The sequence below is a fragment of the Triturus cristatus genome, chromosome 2_1, assembly GCF_964204655.1.
Source record: "Triturus cristatus chromosome 2_1, aTriCri1.1, whole genome shotgun sequence".
Classification (NCBI taxonomy): domain Eukaryota; kingdom Metazoa; phylum Chordata; class Amphibia; order Caudata; family Salamandridae; genus Triturus; species Triturus cristatus.
This window is the reverse complement of record NC_140581.1, coordinates 679780216-679807164: the sequence shown is the minus strand read 5'-3', so window position 1 is coordinate 679807164 and position 26949 is coordinate 679780216. Positions and strand designations below refer to the sequence as shown.

The 26949-nt window shown below is 44.0% G+C and overlaps 1 long non-coding RNA gene across 1 annotated transcript in view; it reads left to right on the top strand.

The window, feature by feature from the left end:
• Nucleotides 1–324: 324 nt before the first annotated feature.
• Nucleotides 325–26949, top strand: part of LOC146865751 (uncharacterized) — a 74544-nt gene continuing 47919 nt past the window's right edge. Inside the window, exon 1 of the long non-coding RNA XR_014976694.1 lies at nucleotides 325–422. This is a non-coding gene — a long non-coding RNA (uncharacterized LOC146865751). The remainder of the gene's footprint in view (nucleotides 423–26949) is intronic.

The following is a 26949-nucleotide window of genomic DNA, read 5'->3' as shown; positions in this document are numbered from 1 at the left end:
AGGGACTTCTAGGAAGGTGCTGGGCATTGCCACCGCATTAATTACTCCAGTCATTCTGACACAGTGCAAGTATTAGTTAGGAAGATGCTTTAAATCTCATGAAGCAAAGATTAAGAAGGCGTCAGGCTCCCTCCGGTGGCCGTTTATGGTATTTTTTAAGTTGGCAGACAAATTTAATTTCACTCACGTTTAGGTTGCAGCTCCTGCCCCGGGCTGACAAGGTTGAAGGAAGACAAATGGTGTTAGGCGGAGGGGTTAATGGGCGTCACACAGAGGCGGAGCGAAGAGAGACTTCCGCCTCACAAAACACTCGGTGGGACGTCAGGAGCCTCTGGTGATCTGCCGTGATGCAGTGACAGGTCTTGATCCCATCCTCGGCGGAAAAATTGCAATGTAATGACGGGACGACAGAGAGAAATGAAGTAAGCAACCAGCTTTATTGAATAGGAGATACGGAATGCCGTTGGAATAACGGTTTACGCACAAGTCCCCACAACATTCTAAATGCGTGCCGGGGGCCATGCGCACGGACACAGCAGGGCAGGACGGGGGCGGGGAAGGGACAAGACAGGGAAGGGTCACAGCATGTTACACTCTGCCCTTGTTGGATGTACATGTTTTACTGAGAATGTCAGACTTCATTATCACATGACTGAGAAAGATAATGTGAATTTACAGAAAATATGCTCTCAGTTTAGCTTATAGATCACCTTCCAAACCTCTGTGGCAAAAGCGTGAGAACATAGTTTTCTCTCAAACATGATTCATGATATCCCAGCAGAAGGCTTTTTCACGTGGTAAAATAACCTTAGAAAATACCACAATTCCTAAAATGAGTATGGTACCATCAACAAATGATTTATAATGTAACTAAAGTCTTAAAACCTTCTATTAACTGCAATGCGTTTTTAATGAGGTGCTATCATGTATATTGGTCCCAAGATGGCTGCCAACACTTCTTGGATGAAGTGCTGACAGCCAATCAGATCTCACGATGAGATGTGGTGTTAGGCTCCGCCCAGATATATCTATGATTTTACTTTTGATTTTCTCAGGAATTACTGAACAGATTTACACCATTTAATCAAAAGGCACGAGTGTGAACCAAGGACTACCTTTTTGTCAAATTTGGTGTAATTCCGTTCAGCAGTTCGGGCTGTAGCTGCGATTAAAGGTTCCTATGGAAAATTGCATGGGGAAAACACGTTTTGGGACCCCCTTTTTTCTCAGCCCCCGCTTGACGAATCACCCCGAGACTGTCAGGATAGGAGTGGACCGGAACGCCTCACCAGTTTTGAAAATTTCGCGAAAATTCGTCAACCGGCGCCAAAGTTATTCCAAATAGAATGTTGCGGATTTCCTATGGATAATAGGTCCTAACTATAACTACCTACTGGCGACTGCCAGTAGGTAATATATATATATATATATATATATATATATATATTATCTACTGGCGGTCGCCAGTAGATAGTTATAGTTAGGACCGTGTTTCCATTGGAAATCCGCAACATTCTATTTGGAATAACTTTTGCGTCGATTGACGAATCCTCGCGAAATTTTCAAAATAGGTGGGGCGCTCCGCTCCGCTCCTTCCCTGAAAGTCTCGGGGGCATTCGTCAAGCAGGGGCTGAGAAAAAGGGGGGGTCCCAAAACGCGTTTTCCCCATGCATTTTCCCATAGGACCTTTAGTCCGCGCTACAGCCCGAACGGCTGAACAGAAAACCTTGAAATTTGGCAGAGAGGTAGTCCTCAGGTCAGGGATGTGCCTTTTGCAGGTCTGGTGTAAATCTGTTCAGTATTTTCTGAGAAAATAGCATTTAAAAGCATATATATATCTATAGGCGCGCACCGTGCGCGTACGGTAAGCGCACCCTGCCGTGCACGAGCGCAATTCTGATTGGTTGTTAGATTTTAGTAAACATTCGAATCGGTCGAAACCAGGAAGTGTCGGCTGCCATTTTGTCTCTCGCAGTCCGAGGGAGGTGAAAAATAAAGGTGGAGAACATGAAAAGGGGGCAGGGTGGACAGTTCCTGACCATTGTCAGGGGGTCCCCAAAGGACCCCCAAGGGCCATAAATGTTTTTAATATTTTTACGAAAAATCCCGGAGTGCGCTTACCGTGCGCGCACGGTAGAAACGTGAAAATTACGCGAATGGCGTAACGTGGGCGCGCGGTGCGCACGGTACGCGCACGGTGAAAAACCTTAAAAAAAAAAAAATAATAATAAATACATAACTTAGCATTTAAAAAAACGTACAAATTCACTGAAAAAACCATAGGTTTCACACACGTTATAGTTAGGAATTAGCATTTAAAGGGAACTATAACTCACGCGACCGCAATCCACTGCTGATGACGTCAGATATTACATCACTGATGACATATGTGTCTTTCTGTAAAATAAATATTTATTAAATATGTATAGCTAAAGGTTAAAGGAAAGAAAAATGGGTAAATAAGTGAATAAATACAGTGATGTAATATCTGACGTCATCAGCAGTGGATTGCGGTCGCGTGAGTTATAGTTCCCTTTACTAACTATAACGGGGGAATTTCATTGTTTTTTTACGAGGGAAATGTCCAGCTAACTATAACATGTGTGAAACCTATGGTTTTTTAAGTGAATATATATATATATATATATATATATATATATACAGATATAAGAAGCGCTGAGACCTATAGTCCTATTTCTATTTCTATGTCTGTGCCTGTCCCGGTTTTCATTCTGAAAATCTGGTCACCCTATCCTAGTAAGAGTACCATGACGTTGTGTTTCTTATCGATGGGGTCTGATTTCAAAGTTTAAAGGGGTTTGCATAAGTTGATAAGTATTTGCAAACTTACATTTGAGGAGGCTCAGCTGCTGGGGTGATGAACAAAACTAAATAGATTAATTCTGTCCACCAGCGATGCTGCCATCAAAAATGTCTGTCCACCTTTCTATGCACTGTCTTGGCATCTGCTGGCGCAGCAGAAAGTAGATGTGCTCGCTCCAGTGCACGATGCCAATTGCAGACCACGGGGCCTGGCCAGGGACTGTTCTAGCTGGCACTGTCCCCTCCGACAGGCCCCAGAACAAGCCGCAAAACAATTATACCTTGACATGGCGACACTTGTCGGGCCTAACCTAATTACCATGCCCCAGTGAGTTGTTGCTGTGGTTACCGAACTACATCCAATCCCTGACCTGGTTCCAACCAGCTGGGACGGCAGATGGACGCCTATATACCCGTGTCAGGTCTCCCGTCACCGCAGAGGAAGCGATGCGCAGGCAGACGGCTGTGACGGATGCCTACATTTGTCTGCCTTCAGCATTTCCAGAGTTTGAGAAGTATCAGGCCCGACCCCTGAATCTTTCTTTGATGCCCATAAAATGGCAGAGCTTATCATTTCATGGGATTGGTTCTTCAGGCAAAAATTACTGCGCTGCTAACTAAAACACACTCCCAACTGCAGTCTAATAGCTCCTATTGCTACCCCACCTTCAACTCGACAATAGCAATCCCTCTAACTCAGGGCGCAAGTCCTAAACAAGCATTAAAAATGCAATAGGTCTCGCAGTTCATTAAGTTAAAGCCATTTGCTTTGCTATACAATACCATTAGCAAAGCAAATGGCTTTAACTTAATTAAAGGCAAGACCTATTGCATTTTCTTTTTTTTTTAATCAGTCTTTTTTTATTTTTTTGTCAACACAAAAATGAAATACAAAGCTAATTTGCACAAACTGAATCATAATCACAAACATAATCATAATAATCAAATCTTTTACGTTGCATTGAGGAAAAGAAATAGAGGGAAGGAGGCAGAAAGCAGTCAATTATATAATTGCATAACTTTTCCTTGTTTTTTTAAAAAAAAATAATGATCCCCAGATCAAATTGAAATTACGCATGGATTGAACACCCCTCGATCTGGCTAGTGCTTCCTCCATATCATGTATTTGCCTGACTAATGCCCACCAATCCATTACTGTGGGGGCTTTTGGCGATATCCAGACCCGTGCGATTGTGAGTCTTGCGCAGACAAGCAAAATAATTAAAAGATCTTCATTGTCAGATCCCAGTTCCCTTCCCCCCAGCAATATTTCCATAACCGTTAATGGTGTTTGAATCCCCAATTTTTGCAACAGAATATGTTCCACCTTCTGCCAAAATAACGAAAGTTCTGGGCATGTAACAAACATATGTTGAATATCTGCCGCATATAGTTCGCACCTGGGGCACTTTGCCCTATCGTTTGCCTGGTCATTAAGTGACCATTTTGCGATCCGATCCGGCGTATAATATAGTAGACAGATTGTACGAAACTGTTGCATTCGCAGACTGGAGGAATAAACTACCCCAGCAATTTTACTAAGTACGTGCGATATACTTTTAGCCGAGACTGGTACGCCCATAATTCTAGTCCAACGAACAGCTATTCTGGGCCTATCCTCCAATCTGTGAACACACAAGCTTTTGTATGCTCTACTAATCAAAGATTTATCATTAGAATCATATAAACAGTCCCATATATCTGAATGAGATAAACTCATCAATTTAAGATACACAGGAGGTTCAGCACTATGTACTATGGTAAGATCTCCAAGTACCTATATACTTTTGTATCTTTAACAGGTAACGAGTAAACTTCTAATAAAGCATACGACACATTTAACATATAAGTTTTTTCTTTCTTCTTTATTGATTTTGAATGAAGATTTCTTCCATGTCATATTTCATATTTTCATAGCCATAGCCAACGCGTTTCGTCTCCCATGAGACTTCTTCAGGGCTCAATGTTATGGTGAATCTAATTCTTTTCTATCGTGTCGTTCTTTAGGGTATGGTTTCCACAATTCAGGTTTTGTCGAAGTGCCGCTGGCCGCACAGTCCCGACCCGCGATAAGTGAGTGTCCCACTCACTTATCGCGGGTAAAAGTATATAGGTACTTGGAGATCTTACCATAGTACATAGTGCTGAACCTCCTGTGTATTCATATGTTGTTGTAGGACTTAGTCCTACATTGTTGAGAGTAAAGAGGGTAGTACTCTCTGGTTTCGTGCACTATCTGAATTGTCTACGTCAACCACTAATATTTGTCTGGTGCGGTTCTAATCAGCCTCCACCCTCCCCTTTTGTATATATATCATCAATTTAAGATAATTAACAAAATAGTCACAAATCTGTACATATTTAAACTGCATGTTGTCTGTCAACTTAAACACAACCTGCAATTTTCCGAAATCCATAAACCCACCATAATCGTATAGGTCCCCCAAACATGTTACCCCATAATTGGCCCAGTGTTTCCCCGCCGGATCATGAAAAATACTAGGCAGCCCTGGATTGCCCCAAAGAGGAAGTTTGTCATTCAACAATGTGAAGCCATACTTGAGAGAGATAGCACACCATATAGTTATGCAATCTCGAATCATCTTAAATTTGACCCTTTTGTAATAATTCGGGTCGTTAGTTCTGAACTGGTTTAGATTGCTCTCTACTGCCGACATAAATTTATGATAATAAGTACTCTTCTCAGTATGAATAAAACTGCGAAGACGCCCAAAAAAAGCAGACCAAAAATAAGTTCTAAAATCCGGGAAATCTAAGCGTTCGTGCTTAAAGGGAAGTTTTAACAGTTCCAGGGCTTTTCTCGCTTTTTTATAGCCCCATTTAAAAAAAGACATAGTCAATCGCAATGGGATAGATCTAAACAAATACAGAAATTTTGGCAGAATCTTTATTTTTACAATATTTATACGCCCTATAATACCAATAGATAGCCTATGCCAGCTCTTCAGTAATTTAGCCGTCTCTTTCAGTAAGGTCTCGTAATTTAAAGGGATTATTCTTTCAATCTGGGCCGCCATCATGATTCCCAAATATGTGGCCGCCGAGCACACACCCTGTATCGGAAGTGCAGATCTATAATTCAGCAAAACCTGAATTTTATTGATATTCAATTTGTACCCAGATATCAAGCCGAACTCTCGCGCTTCATCTGTGATCTCTTGCATGGCCCCCCTCGGATCCGTTGAGAACACCACTATGTCATCAGCGTATGCTATGACTTTAAGGGAGTTATCCCCAAGCATATAGGGACAAATTAGCTGCTGATTTTGAAGGGTCGAGACAAAAGACTCTATGTAAAGAGCAAATAAAAGTGGTGATAAGGAGCACCCTTGTCTGGTGCCCGAAGGATCGGAAAGGCAGTTGATTGTAAACCAGCATACATTATCTTAGCGTTAGGTTTGTCATATAGAGCTTTTATCCACGTAAGATATTGACCTTTGATGCCGAAGGTGACGAGTATGGCCCATAAAAAGTCCCACCCCACTCGGTCGAATGCTTTTTCAGCATCTAACAATATCATCCCGAGTGGGGTCGACTGTGTTTTTGCTGCATCAAAAGCAGAGACAGCCATGTTCACGTGTGCGGTCGTGTCTCTCCCTTGAATGAACATCAGTAAAGTAGTGAGATGCACACCGGCGTACTCCAAATTTCAAGTCATGTACTCATTTACTAAGTTTTGGCGTGCAAGCATGATTTGCGCTCTGCCCAGTTGCGCGATACAACATAACAGAACACTTTTAACACCATCTTCGGTGCTACTTCAAGATGCACAGCCGATGCTGGAATGAATCCAATCAATCAAATACTCTTATTCCTTGCTTTCCTTTTTATCCATTATTTACTCCTTGTCTTTTATTCTTCTCTTTTAATTCAATCCATTTTACTCATTCCCAAGAACCGTAGGAGGCGTTCTGATTTTCAAATGCCACTTTATTAAAATCACCCAATGCATTTCGGGAATAAGATTCCTTCGTCAGGGGTATCTAGAATACAAAATTGCATCTATAAGAAACTAATACCATCTTCTTTACTTAAACGGAACAAAATTGTACTGTGAAACATGATTATCTTTGCATTATCAACATGCCCCCTTCCTCAACCCGTTACATCTAAATATCTGGCACCCTCGTGGCTCTGAATAATCCCTGTATTACAAAGTTAAACACTGTTTACGTTGTTCAGCATTCTGCAGTTAACCCTTCACTTTGACTTTCCTTACGCTAATGCGCGTGAGCCAACGCTTACCGTGACACTTGAATCATATCGTGTTTAAAATGCAGCTAGCTCATTGAAAAAGCCAAGCTCCTCTGCGTATTTCAAAAGCGCGCCCCAGCGTCAATCTCCTTCATTATTCAGCCAAGTCAACTGCTGGTAACTCGTGCGATTTTTATCTATCACCTCCCTGATTTCACGCAGGTGCGTAATCACTTGTTAACCGCACTGCGAGTACACCAAACACTATAGACGGACTAAAAATACCAAACACCTCAAGCCCTCTTTCGTGATACAATCATTGCACTACACATCCCATCACCACCCAGGGTCTCTGTCCCGTTGTTGCCAGCCTCTATTCAAACCAACTAGGTCTTGTGAATTAATAATTGCAATCAACTGATCAAAAAACATGTAATAATACAATTCGAATTATTTAAATTGTTTAAATGTTAATGCTCCGCTTCTAGCATAATCCCATGAATACTCCGTTTTTTTAGCAGCAATTCATCGTGGCCAATAACGCACTCCTGCGTTCAGTATCCAATTCTTTCATGCCATAGATACTTTCTCCGTTGTCCTTGTACTCATGCTGGTTAACTCTGGGTGCAAACTCACAAGTGGGCAGTGTCAATTTATAAACATCAGTAAAGTAGTGAGATGCACACCGGCGTACTCCAAATTTCAAGTCATGTACTCATTTACTAAGTTTTGGCGTGCAAGGACAACGGAGAAAGTATCTATGGCATGAAAGAATTGGATACTGAACGCAGGAGTGCGTTATTGGCCACGATGAATTGCTGCTAAAAAAACGGAGTATTCATGGGATTATGCTAGAAGCGGAGCATTAACATTTAAACAATTTAAATAATTCGAATTGTATTATTACATGTTTTTTGATCAGTTGATTGCTATTATTAATTCACAAGACCTAGTTGGTTTGAATAGAGGCTGGCAACAACGGGACAGAGACCCTGGGTGGTGATGGGATGTGTAGTGCAATGATTGTATCACGAAAGAGGGCTTGAGGTGTTTGGTATTTTTAGTCCGTCTATAGTGTTTGGTGTACTCGCAGTGCGGTTAACAAGTGATTACGCACCTGCGTGAAATCAGGGAGGTGATAGATAAAAATCGCACGAGTTACCAGCAGTTGACTTGGCTGAATAATGAAGGAGATTGACGCTGGGGCGCGCTTTTGAAATACGCAGAGGAGCTTGGCTTTTTCAATGAGCTAGCTGCATTTTAAACACGATATGATTCAATTGTCACGGTAAGCGTTGGCTCACGCGCATTAGCGTAAGGAAAGTCAAAGTGAAGGGTTAACTGCAGAATGCTGAACAACGTAAACAGTGTTTAACTTTGTAATACAGGGATTATTCAGAGCCACGAGGGTGCCAGATATTTAGATGTAACGGGTTGAGGAAGGGGGCATGTTGATAATGCAAAGATAATCATGTTTCACAGTACAATTTTGTTCCGTTTGAGTAAAGAAGATGGTATTAGTTTCTTATAGATGCAATTTTGTATTCTAGATACCCCTGACGAAGGGATCTTATTCCCGAAATGCATTGGGTGATTTTAATAAAGTGGCATTTGAAAATCAGAACGCCTCCTACGGTTCTTGGGAATGAGTAAAATGGATTGAATTAAAAGAGAAGAATAAAAGACAAGGAGTAAATAATGGATAAAAAGGAAAGCAAGGAATAAGAGTATTTGATTGATTGGATTCATTCCAGCATCGGCTGTGCATCTTGAAGTAGCACCGAAGATGGTGTTAAAAATGTTCTCTCCCTTGAATGAAGCCATGTTGGTAAGGCGACACTAAGCTAGGTAGCACGAGAGATAATCGTTTGCAAGGATCTTTGCAAATATTTTTTCGCCGGCATTGATGAACGAGATCGGCCGATACGACCCACACTCCTCTGCCGGTTTACCTTTTTTAAGAAAGAAAATAATTTGCGTTATTTTTTTTTAAGAAAGAAAATAATTTGCGTTATTTTCCATGAGTCAGGAGCCTTACCCTCATCACCAATAAAACTTATAACCTGACTGAGAGGTATTGCTAGCTCTTCCACAAACCGCTTATAGAATTCCAAAGGAATGGTATCGTCTCCCGCTGCTTTACCCGTTGGGAGGGAGGGGATTGCTAATTTTATTTCTTCCATTGTTATATCACTAGCTAAAAAATTAGATGTTTCATTCTCTACACATAAGAAGGAATTATCTGTATGTAATTAGATATTTCGTCTTGCTTAAGTTGGTATTCCGGAGTATATAGCACTTGATAATAAGCCACAAATTGTTCCAATATCTGCTTTGGACGTTCGTATATTTTGTTGTCAGTCCCCTTAATCTTCTTTATAATTGTCTTAGCCCTGTCATCTGCTACTCTAAATGCTAATATTTTACCTATCTTCTCCCCTGACTCGTACTGCGCCAGGTGATACTTATTTAATTTCGCTATACTCCTCTCTCTGAATGTTTTTTCAGCACTGATCTATGGTCCACTAAGCTGTACCCCAACTCACCTACATTTTGAAAACCTCTAGTAACTCCCTCGATGTGCTCATTTTCTATCTTCTGTATGACTGATATAATAGCTTCCATTTTCGTCTTCTGCTCTTTATTTTGTCTCAAGATAAATTGCTGTGTAAAACCTCTAGTTACGGCTTTAAATGTATCCCATACTACTATGGGAGAAGCTGTCCCTATATTTGCTTAAAAAAACTCCTTAAGATGTGCCCTAGTCTGAGTCACAAATACATCATCGGTAAGCAGATATCTGGGAAAGGAGAAAGAGCGGGAATTTTTATTTTCGGGGGAGATCTTAAATGTAAGCAGAACAGGATTGTGGTCTGACGTGACCCTCTGGTATATTTCCATACTACATGACTGTAAGATATTATCTGATGCCCAAGCCATATCAATTCTTGAATATAGCTTGTGAGTGTGAGGGGAAGAATAGTACGTATAACCTGCTATGTTGGGATAGAGAGTCCTCCAAACATCCTTAATAGTCTGTAAACGCCCCAACTCCCATATGGCTGCCTGTGTCTTCCGCATCCTTTGAAAAGCCCCCTTCCGTGTAGTATCTACTCCATAATCCATTATGCAATTAAAATCCCCCATCACCAATCGCTCCCCCTCCCAATTTAATAATTCCAAAGTCACTGCTTCTATTATGGTAGGATCATCTACATTGGGGCCATATAGTGAACAAAAAACATATTTTTTACCGGCTATTTTCACTTGAGCGATTGCCCATCTGCCCCCACTGTCGGACAGTGTCCTACAGATTTCCACTCAAAATCGTTTACTCCTTAAAATAGCTACACCCCGAATAGAGACCGTTTGAGCCGAGCTAACTATTACCTCAAAACCTAAATGTCTCAAAAAGCCTCTATATTTATAAGAAAGATGTGTTTCTGACAACATAACAATATGAGGGTTGTACATTTTTAATTCCTCCGCCACTAGCTGCCTCTTAATCTTGCTGTTGAGACCAGCCACGTTCCAAGCTAAGCACTTTATCATTGTCATCCCGATATTAGTTCTTCCCTGCCTTTTCTGTTATCTACCTCCGCTAGCCTTTGGATACCTTATTGCTTTCTTTCCCTCTTACATGTATATTTGCTTTTTTCCTTTATCCTTTCAATTGTGGTGAGTTTTCCTATTTCTTCACACCCCCCTCCACCAGCTTCCCACCCAGACCCCCAACCCACCCCGTAATAATCGAATTCTAAAGAAGGAATCATCCCCTTTTCCCTGCTGCCGATGGAATGGCAGCTATCTGGAAGCCTACAACCACAGCGGCCGCCGACTTATCCCAACCCCTATATTAATAACCAGAGAGAGTATTTTGAAGATAGGGGAAAAAGCCCTGTTAAACAGCTATATTTCTCAATCAAAAAAATAACACATAACATGTTTTACACAGAGAGAGTAAATTAAATAGAAAGCGATGGCTGTAGAAGGGCTCCTTTTTCTCTCTAGCCCATTTTAGATCCTGATTCTTGACTCCTGAATTCTTCTCTACCTTAAGCAGCCCCATCTTTCTGCCATTTTAATAGTAATCCCTTTGCCTCTAATTCAGAAAAAAAAGAATACGTTTGACCAGCCCTTATAATCTTCAAACGAGCTGGCTCCCGTAAGAAGGCTTGTGCCCCTGCTGCCTCTAAAGAGTCAATTAGCTGTTTCAGCCTCCATCTCCTGTACACAGTCGCCCTACAATAATCAGATCGAATTTTTTTTTAAAAGGACCCCACGGCAACCGGTGTTCAAGGGCCCGCTTTTAGAGAAACTGCTTGTCTCAGCAAATAGTTTCCAAAATAGATCAGAAACGGCCTCGGGTATTGATCATCCTTCCGATGTTGGACCAAGGGAAGTCTATGGGCCCTCTGAATCTGGCAGTCCCAGTCTACCAGGTCCGGGAAGGCCTTCTGCATCAGTTGCACAATGAATGTTCTGGAATCCGATCCCTCTTGCCCCTCCGGAATGCCAAATAATTTTAGATTGTGTCTCCTCTGCCGATGTTCCAATTCCTCGAGCTTAAGTTGCACACTGGCTATCTGATCATCATGTTGTTGTGTTAGATTTGCCACTTTAGCAGTAACCTCCTCAGTTGTAACCACTCTTTGTTGCCATTCTATGATCTCGCCAGTCATTTCCCCAACTTTCCCTGTTACCTCCTTCAGGGAATGCTGAATACTATGATTGTCTGCCCTAATTTGAGCAAAGAGCTCTCGTGTTTCTTCTCTCTGCTCTTTTAAAGCTTGCAGTATTAGGGAAAGTGTTGGGGTATCTTTCTCTTCAGAGCCTCTTCTTTGATAATCTTCCCCCGCACTTGACTGGTACGACACTTGAAGAGAGTTGAGTGAGGCCATGGGTAATCCATTTTAGTATAGAACCCCAGATCTCTCTGGTGTTATGCATAACTCTGACTCTAAGTCAGTTTCTGAACAGCTTGCCCCCCTTACGACTGCAGCATTCTCAGTGGCGCTATTGGCATTTGCCGCTTTATCCACTTTATCCGTCAGCCCTCCATCAGATAGTCTGGACATAACAGTTTTTATCCCTCCTTTTGATTGAACCCATCTCTGCATGGGGCTGTTAGCAGACACTTGTAGCTTCTTCTTACTAGCAGACCCTACACTTGATATACTATGCATCTTCCTTGTGTCTTTTGCGTTTATAATTTTCGGGCTTTTCTTTTTCTTTTTTGATGTTACCGGGAAGGCCGTTAAATCTTCCCTTATTTTTGCCTGGAGTTGCTGCTCCGTTCGTACGTCAGCTGAGGCCAGATTTTGAACTTGACCGTCCTCTTGAAATGTAGCAGAAATGTAGCAGTAGCAGTAACTGTAGCAGTGACTGTGGCAATTGTGGCAGTTGTAGCGTTAGCAGCATCAGTAATAGTAGCTCCTTCTTCGAGTTTGCATTAAATATGGGCTGCTCAAGAACCGTACTCTCTGTGTATGGTATATTGCCAGCCCATGCCTCATCAAACGCCTCGCCGAACTCCTTTCCCTGCTCGCTCTCTCTCTCATTCTCACTCTTTTTATCGTGCTGGCTGGCTGCGATAGGATGCCCTTTTAAGACAGAATCTGAGTCTGAGAGCGAGAGAGTTTTTTGTATCTCTGCAGGCTTTGTTTTTTGTTTGGGATTTCGACTGTCACAAGGGGGCTAATCATCTTAGTAGTTTGATCAGTATTATTGCTCATGGCCCTCCCTATAAATCCTGGAGCGGCCACACTGTTCCTAGTTTCAACCCCCCCAGCTTCAATCACATCAGTCTCATTAGACATTATCAAATCCGTGCCCCCAGCAACATTTTGAGCTACCTCTTCTATTGCATTTTCAATGCTTGTTTTTTCAGTCTTGGCACTGCGCTGGGATCGTTGACAGTAATGTCGTCTGCTTGCCCACTTTTGTCTCGGCTGCTTTCTTGGTATCACCTTCTTGTAATCCTTAGAAAAGCGGCACTCTTCTTGCCCGCTGGGTTTGCCCTAGTCACCTCCAAGTTATGAGCACGAGGGGTAAATATGAGTGTATCCAGACCATTCAATCATTAGCCTCTCTTTAGAAACACTAACCCCCCCTTCTTCGGGCAGGCAAGTTGTGCCATTTCCAGGGAATATATATAGGGAAGGTGGTATAATTTATAGGGAATGAGCGCCTATAAGGGTAATTCCACTTATTGTTAGAAATATCACACATAGTAGTAACGGTGCTGTAAAGTAGAGAGAACCACTAGCCTCTCTAAAAAATGTGGCCTAAGCTACAAGAACGTCATTCTTCATCCTCAGCACATGTGATAAGTAAATGACGAATTACAATCATTAGTCATACAAAATTTACACAAATGATCAATCCCAGTATTTCTTTGCTCTTTATTTCTTTCTTCGAGCTTTACTTCGTGAATAGATTCAGAGCCAACACGTGTTTCGTCGCTTCAGTATGATGGTAAATGCGACTTTTTCAAGGCTAAATAAAGATATGCTACATAGTCACTAATATATTCTCAGTAATGGTTATGTAATAGTAACGTAGATTCATTGTGGAAGACACTCCACTGTGAAAGGTTCTTATATCATACTGTGCAGATACATGCATAAAAGTGAAGGCCTGATTTTTTAAACACAAACAAATGTAGTCACATTTAAGGTCTGGGGATGTTCCATTATAAAGATACTTAATATTCTCACCCTTGTAGTTACGATGTGCATGAATTTAAATCTATTTGTACATAATCTAAATAGTTTAAGAGCACCAATGTCACCCAGTGACAGAAGATGAAACCACAATCACTCGTGAGCGTTATACAACCCGTGTATAACATTTCCAGGGAATTCCAAGGTTAGGAGAGAGAGACGACCGTTGACATGACAATGTGTCAGCCCCTACGCCTCACCTACTCCTGCTCTTCCTCTTTTTACCTCACCTGATTGTGCCCGCATAAGCCTTATCTGTTTGTGAGTTGCTGGGCCTCAACTTTCCGCGCTGCCCGATGTCCCTCACTGTGCCTCCAATGCCTACATGTTTGTTGTCCCTGGCATTTCAGATTGTGGAAAGCCCTCTGCCCACACTCCTACCTACTCTCTCATGACCACCCCTCCAGTACCCCGTTTGTCCGCCTAGATTTCTAGTCACGTAACAAGGCTGTCACAAACTATAGCTTAATTTAAGAGCAATGGTCCCCAACTCACTAGACAGCAAACTTTTGGGGAGTTTTATATAGCGTGAACTCGACCCGAAGGTATCAGAGCGCTTTACCAACTCCGTTACAGACGGACACACTCATTTTGTTATTTGCCCAGAACCACAGGATGTTGAGCGACCCTGCCGAGATTTGAAGCCTTTTACTCAGCTTCGAAGTCGACTGCTGTAGCCGTTAGGCCACATCCTTGAATCCATGCATGGTAGGGGCATGAAACGCCCTCGTACTTCTGGGTCCCGGTGCTACTGCAGCTGTTGCGCCTGTGATACCTATGCCTATGCATTTGTATCAAGATTTGCCCCATACAGTACTTGAACCCTCAGCAGAGACACTGTGGTGCCCACAATTCCAACCTGCCCCCGGGCATGTACATGATCCTGTGTGAGCTGATCTCCATTTGTCCCTTACGTTTCCACATTGCAATGGTGTGTGCCCATTAAAAAGGAAAACCTACCGTAGGACAAAATGCCGTAAAAAGCTAGCAGTGTCCAGTGTAATAACATCACGGAACCGCGAAAATCTCAGCAGTGTCCAACAGCACCAAAATAGTACAAAAAACATACGCTTGTGTGTGCGCTTCTTAAAAAACGTACCGATAAATAAAACGCTGTGAAAAGCTCCACAGTGCCCAGCGACACATAAACAGTACAAAAAGCATTTGCTCGTGTGTGCGCGCATCTTTAAAAACCTACGGAAAAATAAGGCGCTGTGAAAAGATGAGCAATGTAAAAAACATATGCTTGTGATAGCGCGTTTAAAAGGGCAAACCTACAGGAAAAGAAAGCTTGGTGAAAAGCTTTATGCTGTCCGGTGAAATGATGAAGGGGGGGGAGATCAGTAGACAGAGGTCCCCTTACAGATAAGTCACATGGCCTCGAAGAGAGCTACCCATAGGTCCCCAACAGACACACGTAGTCTTTAAGGTATATGGGGGTGGGCGGGGGGGAGAGGCATTTCCAGTGGCCTGCGGATACTGTGCTTTGGAAGGGTTTATGGGATGAGAAAAGAGACGGAACCCCCCCTGCCTTCTTTTTTTTTTTTCAGTCTTCTTGGCACTGTGCTGGGATTGGTGACAGTAATGTCGTCTGCTTGCCCACTTTTTTCTCGGCTCCTTTCTTGGTATCACCTTCTTGTAATCTTTAGAAAAGCGGCACTCTTCTTGCCCTCTGGGTTTGCCCTAGTTACCTCCAAGTTATGAGCTGGAGGGGCAAATATGAGTGTATCCAGGCCATTCAATCATTAGCATCTCTTTAGAAACACTACTCCCCCCCCTTCTTTGGGCAGGTAAGTCGTGCCATTTCCAGGGAATTCCAAGGTTAGGAGAGAGAGACGACCGTTGACATGACAACGTGTCATCCCCTACGCCTCACCTAATCCTGCTCTTCCTCTTTTTACCTCATCTGATTGTGCCCGCATAAGCCTTATCTGTTTGTGAGTTGCTGGGCCTCAACTTTCCACGCTGCCAGATGTCCCTCACCGTGCCTCTGTAGTGAGTTCTCTCTGAATATGTACAGGCATTGTTAAGTTAGCATAACCACGTTAGATGTTAGAAAGCCATCTTTTTGCTTTTGCACACGACACTGCGTTTACATGTTATTTCTTAAAACGAACTGCTGTCTCGAGACTTGCTTCACACAAGAGCAATCTGTTATTACCATCCCAAGCTCTGCGCAGCGACCTTGGTCTGTACACGGTGTGACAAATAGTCTGGATTATTACACAATGCATGTTTTTCACTCTAGGTTGATCGGCCCACTATTTAGCCATAACACACGCGCAGCTGCAAATGCCTGAAAATTAGTGCTTTTAGTATCACAGACATCATGTTTATTATTCAGACCGAAGACGAGCCTTCCTGCGAGAAGACTCCTGATGCTCCTGTGATGTGATTTCACTAAGCTGATCTTTGAGGTATGGGGTCCCCTATTCAAGCCTAAGAGACCTTCTACTAGCATAATAATAATATTAGCTTCTTAGTAAAGGGAAGGTGGTAGTATCCACTGTCATTATAATATGATCACCCCTTTTATATTCTATGGTATTGTAACTATGTTGCTGGTTTTGATATTAATCATTTGTCTGCTTGTATTAGCCAAAGTACTGCATCTTAGGACACGTGGTCTATAAAAATAAACCCCTTTTATTTACAACGTGTCTCTGTTGATTATTGTTGTGGACTGATGTGAGAATAATATACGAACAGGTATTTCCGATTCCCACCATTCCTGAGTATGTACTGAGTCGCTTGTTCTGGGTTGTCTATTCATTGGGACCGCCGAGCTAAACCTCGGATAACGAATGGGACACTTATGCTAGCCGGATACTGGGTTCTGGGTTCTGAGGTGAGTTTCTGGTACACCACAATTCACTGAGGTCCTGGGGTTCTTCGCATAGTTCTGTGTATCAGCAGAATCCCTGCAACATGGCGCACCTAACGTTTGGTCTATGAGTTGAAACGCCTTAGTAGTGCTTACATTTAGTCCACAGCACCCTCATTCTTGTTTCCGGATAACAAGTCTGACGGATTTAAACCTACCTAGTTCTATTGATATAGGTTCCTTCAAGCTTGATCATTAAAAAGGTTATTGAACCCTTGTGCTACTAAATACTTGAAGTATAGCTTGTCCTTATGGCAGTAGACATTGCGGCGCACAGCCGTGCAGCTCTGAAACGTCATTTGACGCAGTATGGGGTGCCGGACACGGGCATGGACGTCATCTTTGTGGTGGGAGCCGATGCGGCTCACCCGTTTGAGTTGTTCTATTCCTGGGTGACGATTCCGGCAGTCAGTGGGGATGACGATACCTTTCATTCTTACACTGCTACTGCCGTGCCTGCTAACTATGCGCCGTATAGGACACAGGAGATACCAATATCTGCTTGGCAACATCAGATTTGGTTTAATGGCGCCCTCCCCCATGTGGTTATACCGCCGAGAATGGGCCCTTTATCAATTGCAGGGGCCACTTGGCCGGTACTAGCCGGATTTACGCCTCATCCCCGTTACCTCACGGTGACGGTGGCTGAATTGCGTGTACTACACACTGCCCTTATATCAGTATATAGGGCGTTGGTGCAGTATGTGTCGCGCACTGTACAGGCGGGGGCGCCTGTTAGTGCGGGACAACCTAGTGATCGTCACGCGGTGGTCATTAGTCCTGTTATGGTCAATTCTGTTGTGGGCAAGCGCCCCCTCACAAGGGATGATTATCCTTTTTGGCTTGCTGAAAAATTTGACCAAATAGAGGCGGTTTATCCGCATACAACTCCTGTGGAAAAACACAGGATCCTCACCATTAGTTTGCCTAAAGACTTAGTTCCCCATATAGATGATTGTGTATCCTGGGGTAAGATTTTTGCTGCGACGTACGCGCAGTGCTTCGGCACTCCGTCTATGTTACAGCTGCCCTCCATAATTAAACAGGTTCAAGAGGACCATGGAGCGGAGTCTGCGATAGAATTGGGGATGCGGCTCCTCGGAGATTTTGGCCTGGTGGCTACCATGATAATGGGAAACCTTAAGGGTGATGCGTTGCACTTTCAGGTTCGTAATGAACTGAAGAAAGTTGCTGAAGAGGACAAGCCGCAGGAATTTGCAAAAATAATTTCAGAAGCATATCGTGATTTGGGTCGTAGCTCTTTAGGAGTTAAGCCTGTGATCAAAAATCCCGATTCTAAGCAGCAGGGTAAGGCAGAAACTTCTGGTAAGGATGGTCGGCCAATTTTTCCAAAACAACCTTGGCGGACTAAACAACAGGGAAAGCAGCAGCAGAAACAGGGCTCTCGGCCTGCCTCTCCCGTACAGTCAAGTAGTGAACGCACTTATGATCTGCGAGATCGTGCTACTATTAAGTCTCCTGATAGATTTCAGGTTTCTGAACCGCGCTCTCCTCGTTCTTCACAGGAAACATCGGCTACACAGTCTGGTGGCGGAGGCGGTGGCAAAGGTCGGGGTGCTCCACAACAGCGTGACCAACCCCGACAGACTGAGGGTAAAGGCAAGCAGGACGAGTTTGCTCGACAAAGACCCCCGTTTCAGAAGAAGAAAGTGGCGGCTCTGACGGCAAAATATGCCTCAGATAGTGCGGACACAGCTTCAGAACCGGACATGGGCGCTGACGCTACTGGACAGCGCGGCAGAAATTACCATAGTCCGTCAAGCTCTGCGTCCATTTCTGGCGGCGACAGCAACTGATGTATTGGTTACTGTTGAGACAGCTGACACCAGAGTGGCTCCCCCTGATAGACTTTATGAAATAGTCTTATTAATAGAGGGTGACATACAACGTACTATAAAAGGGATTTTTTGGGATAATCTGACCACCACCTATGATATCCTCCTAGCGGAGGCAGATTGGCCCCCAGCCTTCATTTTGGAAGCTCCTAGAGGGGAGGAGAAAATCCTCCCGTCCTTTGCGCACACGGTGCCTAAGGACCAAGCTGAAATGTACGCTGGTGAGTGGGCGCTGGCGCTTGCGCCAGCGGTATATCGTACTCAAGTGGGTTGGGACCGGTTGTCCCCCTGCCATGAGATTCCATTGCGGTCTATGCCCCAGCCTCAGCCCCAATATCCCATGCGTCGTGAAGCTAGACCTCACGTCGCGGCGATCCTTGAACAATTGGAATATCAGGGTGTAATTGAAACCTGTGTGTCCCCTATGAATAACCCTTTATTCACTGTAACGAAGCCTGACGGCTCGTACCGTTTAGTTTTGGATTACCGGCACCTAAACTCCCATTGCCGGACCTGCGCGGTACAAAATACACATAGCTCGGCTCTAGTAGACAGTCTCGTGCGTAAACGGTTTAAAACGACACTTGACATTTCCAATGGCTTTTTTAGCCATAACCTGTCCACACTGAGTAGCCAGTGGACAGCGTTTACTTCGGGCGGAAAACAAAAACAGTTTACGAGATTAGCCATGGGCTACAAAAATAGCCCTGGCGTCTTTTCCGCTCGCGTGGTTTCTCTCTTAGAAAGAATAGACCCCGAGGCATACTCCTATGTTGACGATATCTACCTCACGGATGACGAGCTGTTGCCGCATCTGTCTCGAGTCGACAATATTGTAGTGAGTTTTGCTGACTATGGCTACAAATTCAATTTTGCGAAGTCTCACATCGCGGAATATACAGTGTTGTTTTTGGGCTACGAGCTCAATAATGAAGGAAAGGGGTTAGCTCCCCACTTTCTGGAGAAGTGCGCATGCTTGAGTGCGCCAACGACACTAAAGAAATTACAATCTCTGCTGGGCTTTCTGAATTTCGGCCGTACGTACATTCCTGATTATGCCCAGCGTATCAAGCCGCTTTACGCCTTGGTACAACCCACATTTTCGAAGTCTAGCTGGCAGCTGGAACATTCTAAAATTTTACAGTCTTTACAGGCTGACCTTCTTGCTTCACAATATTTGCTGACACGTGATAACCGCACCAACCTGGTAATAAGAATAGTGCCAGGCGCCGTGGGTTTCACGTATTTGACGTTTAATGAGGGCGATACAGTCCCCATTGCGTACAAATCCCACTTGTACACCTCTGCTGAATTACGTTTTTCCGCGGTCGAAAAAGTTCTGACTGCTGTACAGATGGCGATCCTTAAAGAACGCGCACTGTCACATGGGAAACAGATTCTGGTTGTAACACCCTATCCTGCCTTAGAAGCGGTGACAAAGGCAAGTGTACCAAATTCTAAAGCTTTGCATCCTCGGTGGATACAATGGGCCACAACACTGACGTCGCCAGACGTCACCTACATCTTTGATGCCTCATTACAGACTCAAGAGTTCTTGCAGTATGAATTCGTTCATCCGGCTCCTCTGTCTTTGCGCCCGCTCGAAGAATACCATTGTGTCATATACACTGACGGGTCTGCGCAGCCCGCAATTGGATCAAAGCACGCCTACTCAGCGGCTTGCGCAATTGTCGTAGGTACTTTCGTAAATGGTGAATTCCAATCTGATGCAGTGCATACGCAGTCATTGGGCGATTGTACCGCGCAATTGGCGGAGCTTCGGGCTCTAGTGCTTGCACTGGAGTTTGCTGATCCCCGAGTCACTACTCTAATTGTGAGTGATTCTTTCTACTGTGTCCAGTCCTATAATGACAATTTACACTTCTGGTCTCAGAATGACTATCGAGACACAAAAGGTGGCACAATTAAGCATAAAACGCTTTGGGTTCGAGTGGCAGACTTTAAAGAACGTCTCCCTCTAGTGAATGTTATTCACACTCTTGGTCACCAGCGACTTGGTGTCCATGCTGTCGGTAACAGCTTGGCTGACGAGGCAGCAAAAACAGCAGTGGCTACATACTTAGTGGCAGCAGTTACCAGATCAAAGAGTAAGATTGATGATGACATCTTGGCAGCTATTGCTGCTACAGAAAAGGGAGGCGATTACCCGAAGGGTTTTCCTTCTCGTTACATTTACCATTTAAGTCCTGATAATGTCCCATTAGTGAGGATTAACGACGTTGGTGACAGAATTATTCCCAACGCGGACTGCAGACCCGCACTGATTCTGGCTGCTCATGAGGGGTTGGCGTCTGCCCACGCCGGAGTGTCAGCCACAATATCTCTGCTACAACAACGTTACTGGTGGTTTGGTTTATATAAACAAGCGCGCGCTTATGTTCTTGATTGTGACATTTGCCAACAGATTAAACCTTCTACTATTGCGCGCCCATCACAAACACAGTTGTACATATCCAATAAACCATTTGGTTGTGTTTATTTGGATCACTGCGGTCCTTTTTCTTCTGATACTGCGTACAAGTACATCTTGGTTGCAGTGGATTCGTGCACACGTTTTCTGTGGGTATGGCCACAAAGGAGTGCTGACTCGCGGACTGTCATCAGAGATTTGCGTGTCTTTGTGGGAACTTTTGCGTGTGGTACCTTCCATTCTGATCAGGGCCCTGCGTTTGCCTCTAAGGCTTACAAGGAGGCTATGAGAAATTTGGGGGTCCTAGTCAAATTTTCGTCCCCCTACCGACCTGAGGGTAATAGTGTGGTGGAGCGAATGAACCGTGACTTAAAGCAATCATTGACAGCCCGTGTTTTAGGCACAGGCCGGAACTGGCTGGCCCATTTGTATAACGTTCAACGTGCACTTAATAATCTCCCTAGAAGGTCTCTGGGTGGGCGGACCCCGTACATGATGCTCTTCGGAATCAGAATGTTTGTACCGGACCTTGATGGTCTAGACATGGCGGCGTCGACCGCACCCTTTGACGTAGATGATCACTGTGCTGTTTTACAGACTCTACAAGAAGCCAGAGACACTCTATCGAAGGAACACTTGCCCTCCACATCTGAAGTTGAAGTTCAGGTTCCGGTAGTCGGCTGGCTACCCCGAGTTGGAGATCTGGTCCGTGAGAAGGTGGAGAACAAGAAGGAGTTCGGCCCCTCTTATCGTGCACCAGTTCCAGTGCTTGGAGTGCAGGGAACAAGAACAGTCATTTTACCTCCACTTCCTGGTCGCAAAGAAAACAGGTACATCTCTATTGACAATGTCAAACTTCAGCGAGTGGCCGATACTTCTTAGCATGACTCCAGCAGTTTCATGCCAGACGATGCAAAGGAATTCAATGTTGACTCTTGCTTCTAACACCTTGCCTGATGTTGCCATCGAGATGCAATCGGTTACTGATCCCTTGTTGATACCATCGGCTGGTGGTTTGCCCGAAGAAACTGAGTATGCTTATCCTACACGTGGTCCCTCGCCTGTTTTACAATCTACGGCACTTGGCCAGTCCCGTTTCTCCTTTGACACTAACTCATTGCCCTCAAGCCCCCCATCGAACATTGCAGTTTTTTTCAGCTGGTTTAAGAGACATTTTTTGATTGCCCCTTGGACTTACATTTGGCTGTTGCTTTTCAGTGTTTTTTTGTTTATGTCCATTGGATTCGTGATAGTTTTTTTCCGTCTTGTGGATGGCCACTATCTGAGTGAGAGATCGACAATTAGACTTATCAATGGAACTTTGGCCCCCCACTCCTCGTCCCACATCATGAAGAGGGACCAGACTTTTGTGAATATTACTGCCTGGCCCGTCTTGGATGGAATCGCATGGGATGCTGTTAAATTCCAAATTCATGGGGCTACAGAGGTCATTAATGTACCTAATGTATTTCGTGTTTCTATGGGTGATGTGGTTAGGCAGAACATACGTTCTGATGGTTGGGATGTACACGCCATTGAGTCACTGTTTTCTGATTTGAAATATTATGCCGCTTTTGATGCTGAAGATTTGTACGAAAATGCGGCTAATTATGCGGAACAGTATTGTTTTCAACATTATGGCAATCATTTCCTGCATAAAACAAATACATTTAGAAATTTTGTAAATTTTACCCAATGGGAACACTGTCCTACTCCCGAATTCGGAAGTTCACAAACACTAGTTCACAAGTATTCATATTTTACCGATTTCAGTGTTTCCAACCCGGCAGCGTTTTATTTTAAGGTGCTGCCTGAGTCTGCCGCAAAGGTTAGACTGACACACACAAAGTTACTTTATTCCAAGTCCTTTATGGACGAGTTGTCAATCAAAGGTTATGATGTATGGAAGGCTACTATTGATCTAAAGTCGGTTTGGGGTTCCAAGCCGTGGCAGGTACAGGGTACAGAGGCTTTACATCGTGCCTGTCTTATACCGAATCATATTTTATTTTTAAATTCATCCATCTTCCAAACCACTTGTTTTGGATTGGCTACTTCTAAACAATTAAAATCACCTTCTGTGCCGGATCTGGGCGCTTATCCCAATTGGGATAACCACACAGATCTGTCCCTTGCTGCTTTGCACTCCTTAGTTTCAAATACATCTTTCAATATTTCGAAAGTTAATAGTGAGGGTTGGTTAATTTGGCAAAGCAGTTCAGATATCTGTCAACGACGTTTTCTGGGACTGAAACCGGGGTATACTCAGGAACGCGTAGACCCTCGGTTTGAGTCATCACATACTGTAACTACATACTCTGTGGGCAAGTTATGTCAATCTTGGCTGCGACATTCCACTTTGGCGTCTGTCAAAGTTCATTTATCACAATTACATGACAAAATAGATTTGAATGATTTTGTTAAGGGTCCTGTGGGTGGCAGAACCAAGAGGTGGGCGTATGCTATTTACAACGAAGTCTGGAAGTTGTCACAGATTGAGGCGGCTTCCAGATTGAGGGCTATTGACCAAGCCAACATGGAAAAGGTTTTAGCCGTTATAGATAACAGCATTAGCACTCTCTCTTCTAGGATTTATACATTAGATAATATTGTTTCATCGGTTGTTGATATTGTGCATGATGATATGTCTGTGTTATATCATGGTCAAAACCAGTTGCGTTCTGTTATGCAGTTTGCATGGACATTGCAGACTTTAAAGGCAGGGAGAGTCCCTTGGGACTATCTTAACACTACATCGTTATTCCTTCCCTTTAACCTTACTGACAAGCAGCGATTTATGTCCATGAAGGATGCTACATATTCATTGTTGCATATTGAAAAGTTAGAACCGTTGCCCTTCTCAGTAGCAGAGATCAATTCGGCTACGTGGCTAGCACACGGATTGATAACACTACCTTTCGCGCTTTTTAAGTTTACGTCTTGTATGAAACATTATGCTTTGGGTAGATATGAACCGCTGGGCACCGCTTTCATACATGAGGTTTGGTCCCTCCCCTTTACGTATCGATGTACTAGGGACGGGACTGAGGTTTATTTGAAAGGCGAGGAATGTACCACGTCACCAGACCATTCCTTGGTATGTAGGCACATTCAATTACACGGCGCATGCAATGTACAAGCCCCGAACTTAGCCTGCGTCCTACGAGGTATCCCAGTGCCTGTGATTACGCCTTCTTTCACACTGCTTGCAAACGGTAGTTATTTAATTTTGAATAGTGAAGCTTGCTGTGGGATGTTAGTGGGAATCCCGTATATAGTAACTGTCTCGCAGAAAGTGGTCTGCTGCAATAATGTTCTCTTTCCACCCCCGCATGGGCGGCTGGATGCTTCCATCTGGCCTTCGATTCCAACCTTGAAAGCAGAGTTCAACAAGTTGAGCAGAATAAGAGCCCTATTGTCCCAAAAAGAGGTGTCTTTGACTTCATCTCGTGAAACATTCGACCTTCACGTTGCTAATACGCGCACTGAGGTACAGGCGCTTCTGAATACTGACCTCCCCCTACATTTCGGCTCTTTGATCCAAACTATTTTCAATGCCTCGTCCACGACCGGCCTGGCTCATTTTTTTAAACTTGTGGGCTCGGGTCTCGTGACCTCTTTCCAAACTATTTTTGGTGTGGTTCCGGGATTTTTTCATTCACTTTTCTCGAGCATCTTTGGAGGTGTTCCGCTGCTTCTGGCGCTGGTGGCAGGTGTGCTGCTTTTCCTTTTCATACTACGGAATGGCTGCTCCTTCTGTGCCACACGTGCACCTGTCCCGCCTGCATCTTCTTCGGGATAGGATGCTTGACTTTTATGGAACTCTGCCATTGGCGACATTAAGCCTGGCATATGGATTATCCTTCCGGTATTGCTACTTCACCTGCGTGCAGCCTGTGCTTCACTGCCTGGATTGCCCCTTTGAATGGCCTTTGGATTTGTGCTTGACCAGCCTGGTGTCTCCGGTGCCGGATTTCGATCGACTAATGAGGCCCTTAGTGTCTCACGAGTTGACCTGTTCTGGTGTCCGGATAATGGCTTGTGGAGCAGCACATGGGATCCTGGGTAATTGGGACATCTCTACAGCTGCCTACAACTTCTTGGCTATGAGCTATTTGGAGGAACATTCCGGGTGCCCTCTGATCGTGCTGGAAGCTCCGCTGATTGAAGAACACGTGTGCTCCTTTTCGTTGATGGATTGGATGGCTGAGACTTTCGCTGGCCCTGCAAATGATTTTTTGTTGGAAGCGGTTGCCACATATGCTGCCTATACATTCATGGATTGACTGCACTGTCGTCCTTGGCGCCTGACGCTCCTGGACAGCACCCTGCCGTGGCATTTCTTTTTTTTTTTTTTCTCCCTGATGGTTGTTTTGAGTTTTTTTAATTGATTATATTTTTTTTTCGGACACCACAGTTTCCCCTTTTGCTTTTCAATTTTTTCGTTTCAGACTTTAACTCATTCTGAACCTTTGGATTGGTTACGCCTTGTTCTGCTCTGACGAAACTGAACTCTGCGTTCTCTCTTTTCTTGCCTACTAAATAGTGCTTCGATCAAGGGGGCGTGTAGTGAGTTCTCTCTGAATATGTACAGGCATTGTTAAGTTAGCATAACCACGTTAGATGTTAGAAAGCCATCTTTTTGCTTTTGCACACGACACTGCGTTTACATGTTATTTCTTAAAACGAACTGCTGTCTCGAGACTTGCTTCACACAAGAGCAATCTGTTGTTACCATCCCAAGCTCTGCGCAGCGACCTTGGTCTGTACACGGTGTGACAAATAGTCTGGATTATTACACAATGCATGTTTTTCACTCTAGGTTGATCGGCCCACTATTTAGCCATAACACACGCGCAGCTGCAAATGCCTGAAAATTAGTGCTTTTAGTATCACAGACATCATGTTTATTATTCAGACCGAAGACGAGCCTTCCTGCGAGAAGACTCCTGATGCTCCTGTGATGTGATTTCACTAAGCTGATCTTTGAGGTATGGGGTCCCCTATTCAAGCCTAAGAGACCTTCTACTAGCATAATAATAATATTAGCTTCTTAGTAAAGGGAAGGTGGTAGTATCCACTGTCATTATAATATGATCACCCCTTTTATATTCTATGGTATTGTAACTATGTTGCTGGTTTTGATATTAATCATTTGTCTGCTTGTATTAGCCAAAGTACTGCATCTTAGGACACGTGGTCTATAAAAATAAACCCCTTTTATTTACAACGTGTCTCTGTTGATTATTGTTGTGGACTGATGTGAGAATAATATACGAACAGGTATTTCCGATTCCCACCATTCCTGAGTATGTACTGAGTCGCTTGTTCTGGGTTGTCTATTCATTGGGACCGCCGAGCTAAACCTCGGATAACGAATGGGACACTTATGCTAGCCGGATACTGGGTTCTGGGTTCTGAGGTGAGTTTCTGGTACACCACAATTCACTGAGGTCCTGGGGTTCTTCGCATAGTTCTGTGTATCAGCAGAATCCCTGCAACACCTCCAATGCCTACATGTTTGTTGTCCCTGGCCCTTCAGATTGTGGAAAGCCCTCTGCCCACACTCCTACCTACTCTCACGTGACCACCCATCCAGTACCCCGTTTGTCCGCCTAGATTTCTAGTCACGTAACAAGGCAGTCACGAACTATAGCGTAATTTAAGAGCAATGGTCCCCAACTCACTAGACAGCAAATTTTGGGGGAGTTTCATATAGCGCAAACTCGACCCAAAGGTATCAGAGCGCTTTACCAACTGCGTTACAGATGGACACACTCATTTTGTTATTTGCCCAGAACCACAGGATGTTGAGCGACCCTGCTGAGATTTGAAGCCTTTTACTCAGCTTCGAAGTCGACTGCTGTAGCCGTTAGGCCACACCCTTGAATCCATGCATGGTAGGGGCATGAAACGCCCCGTACTCCTGGGTCCCGGTGCTACTGCAGCTGTTGCGCCTGTGATACCTATGCCTATGCATTTGTATCAAGTTTTGCCCCATACAGGACTTGAACC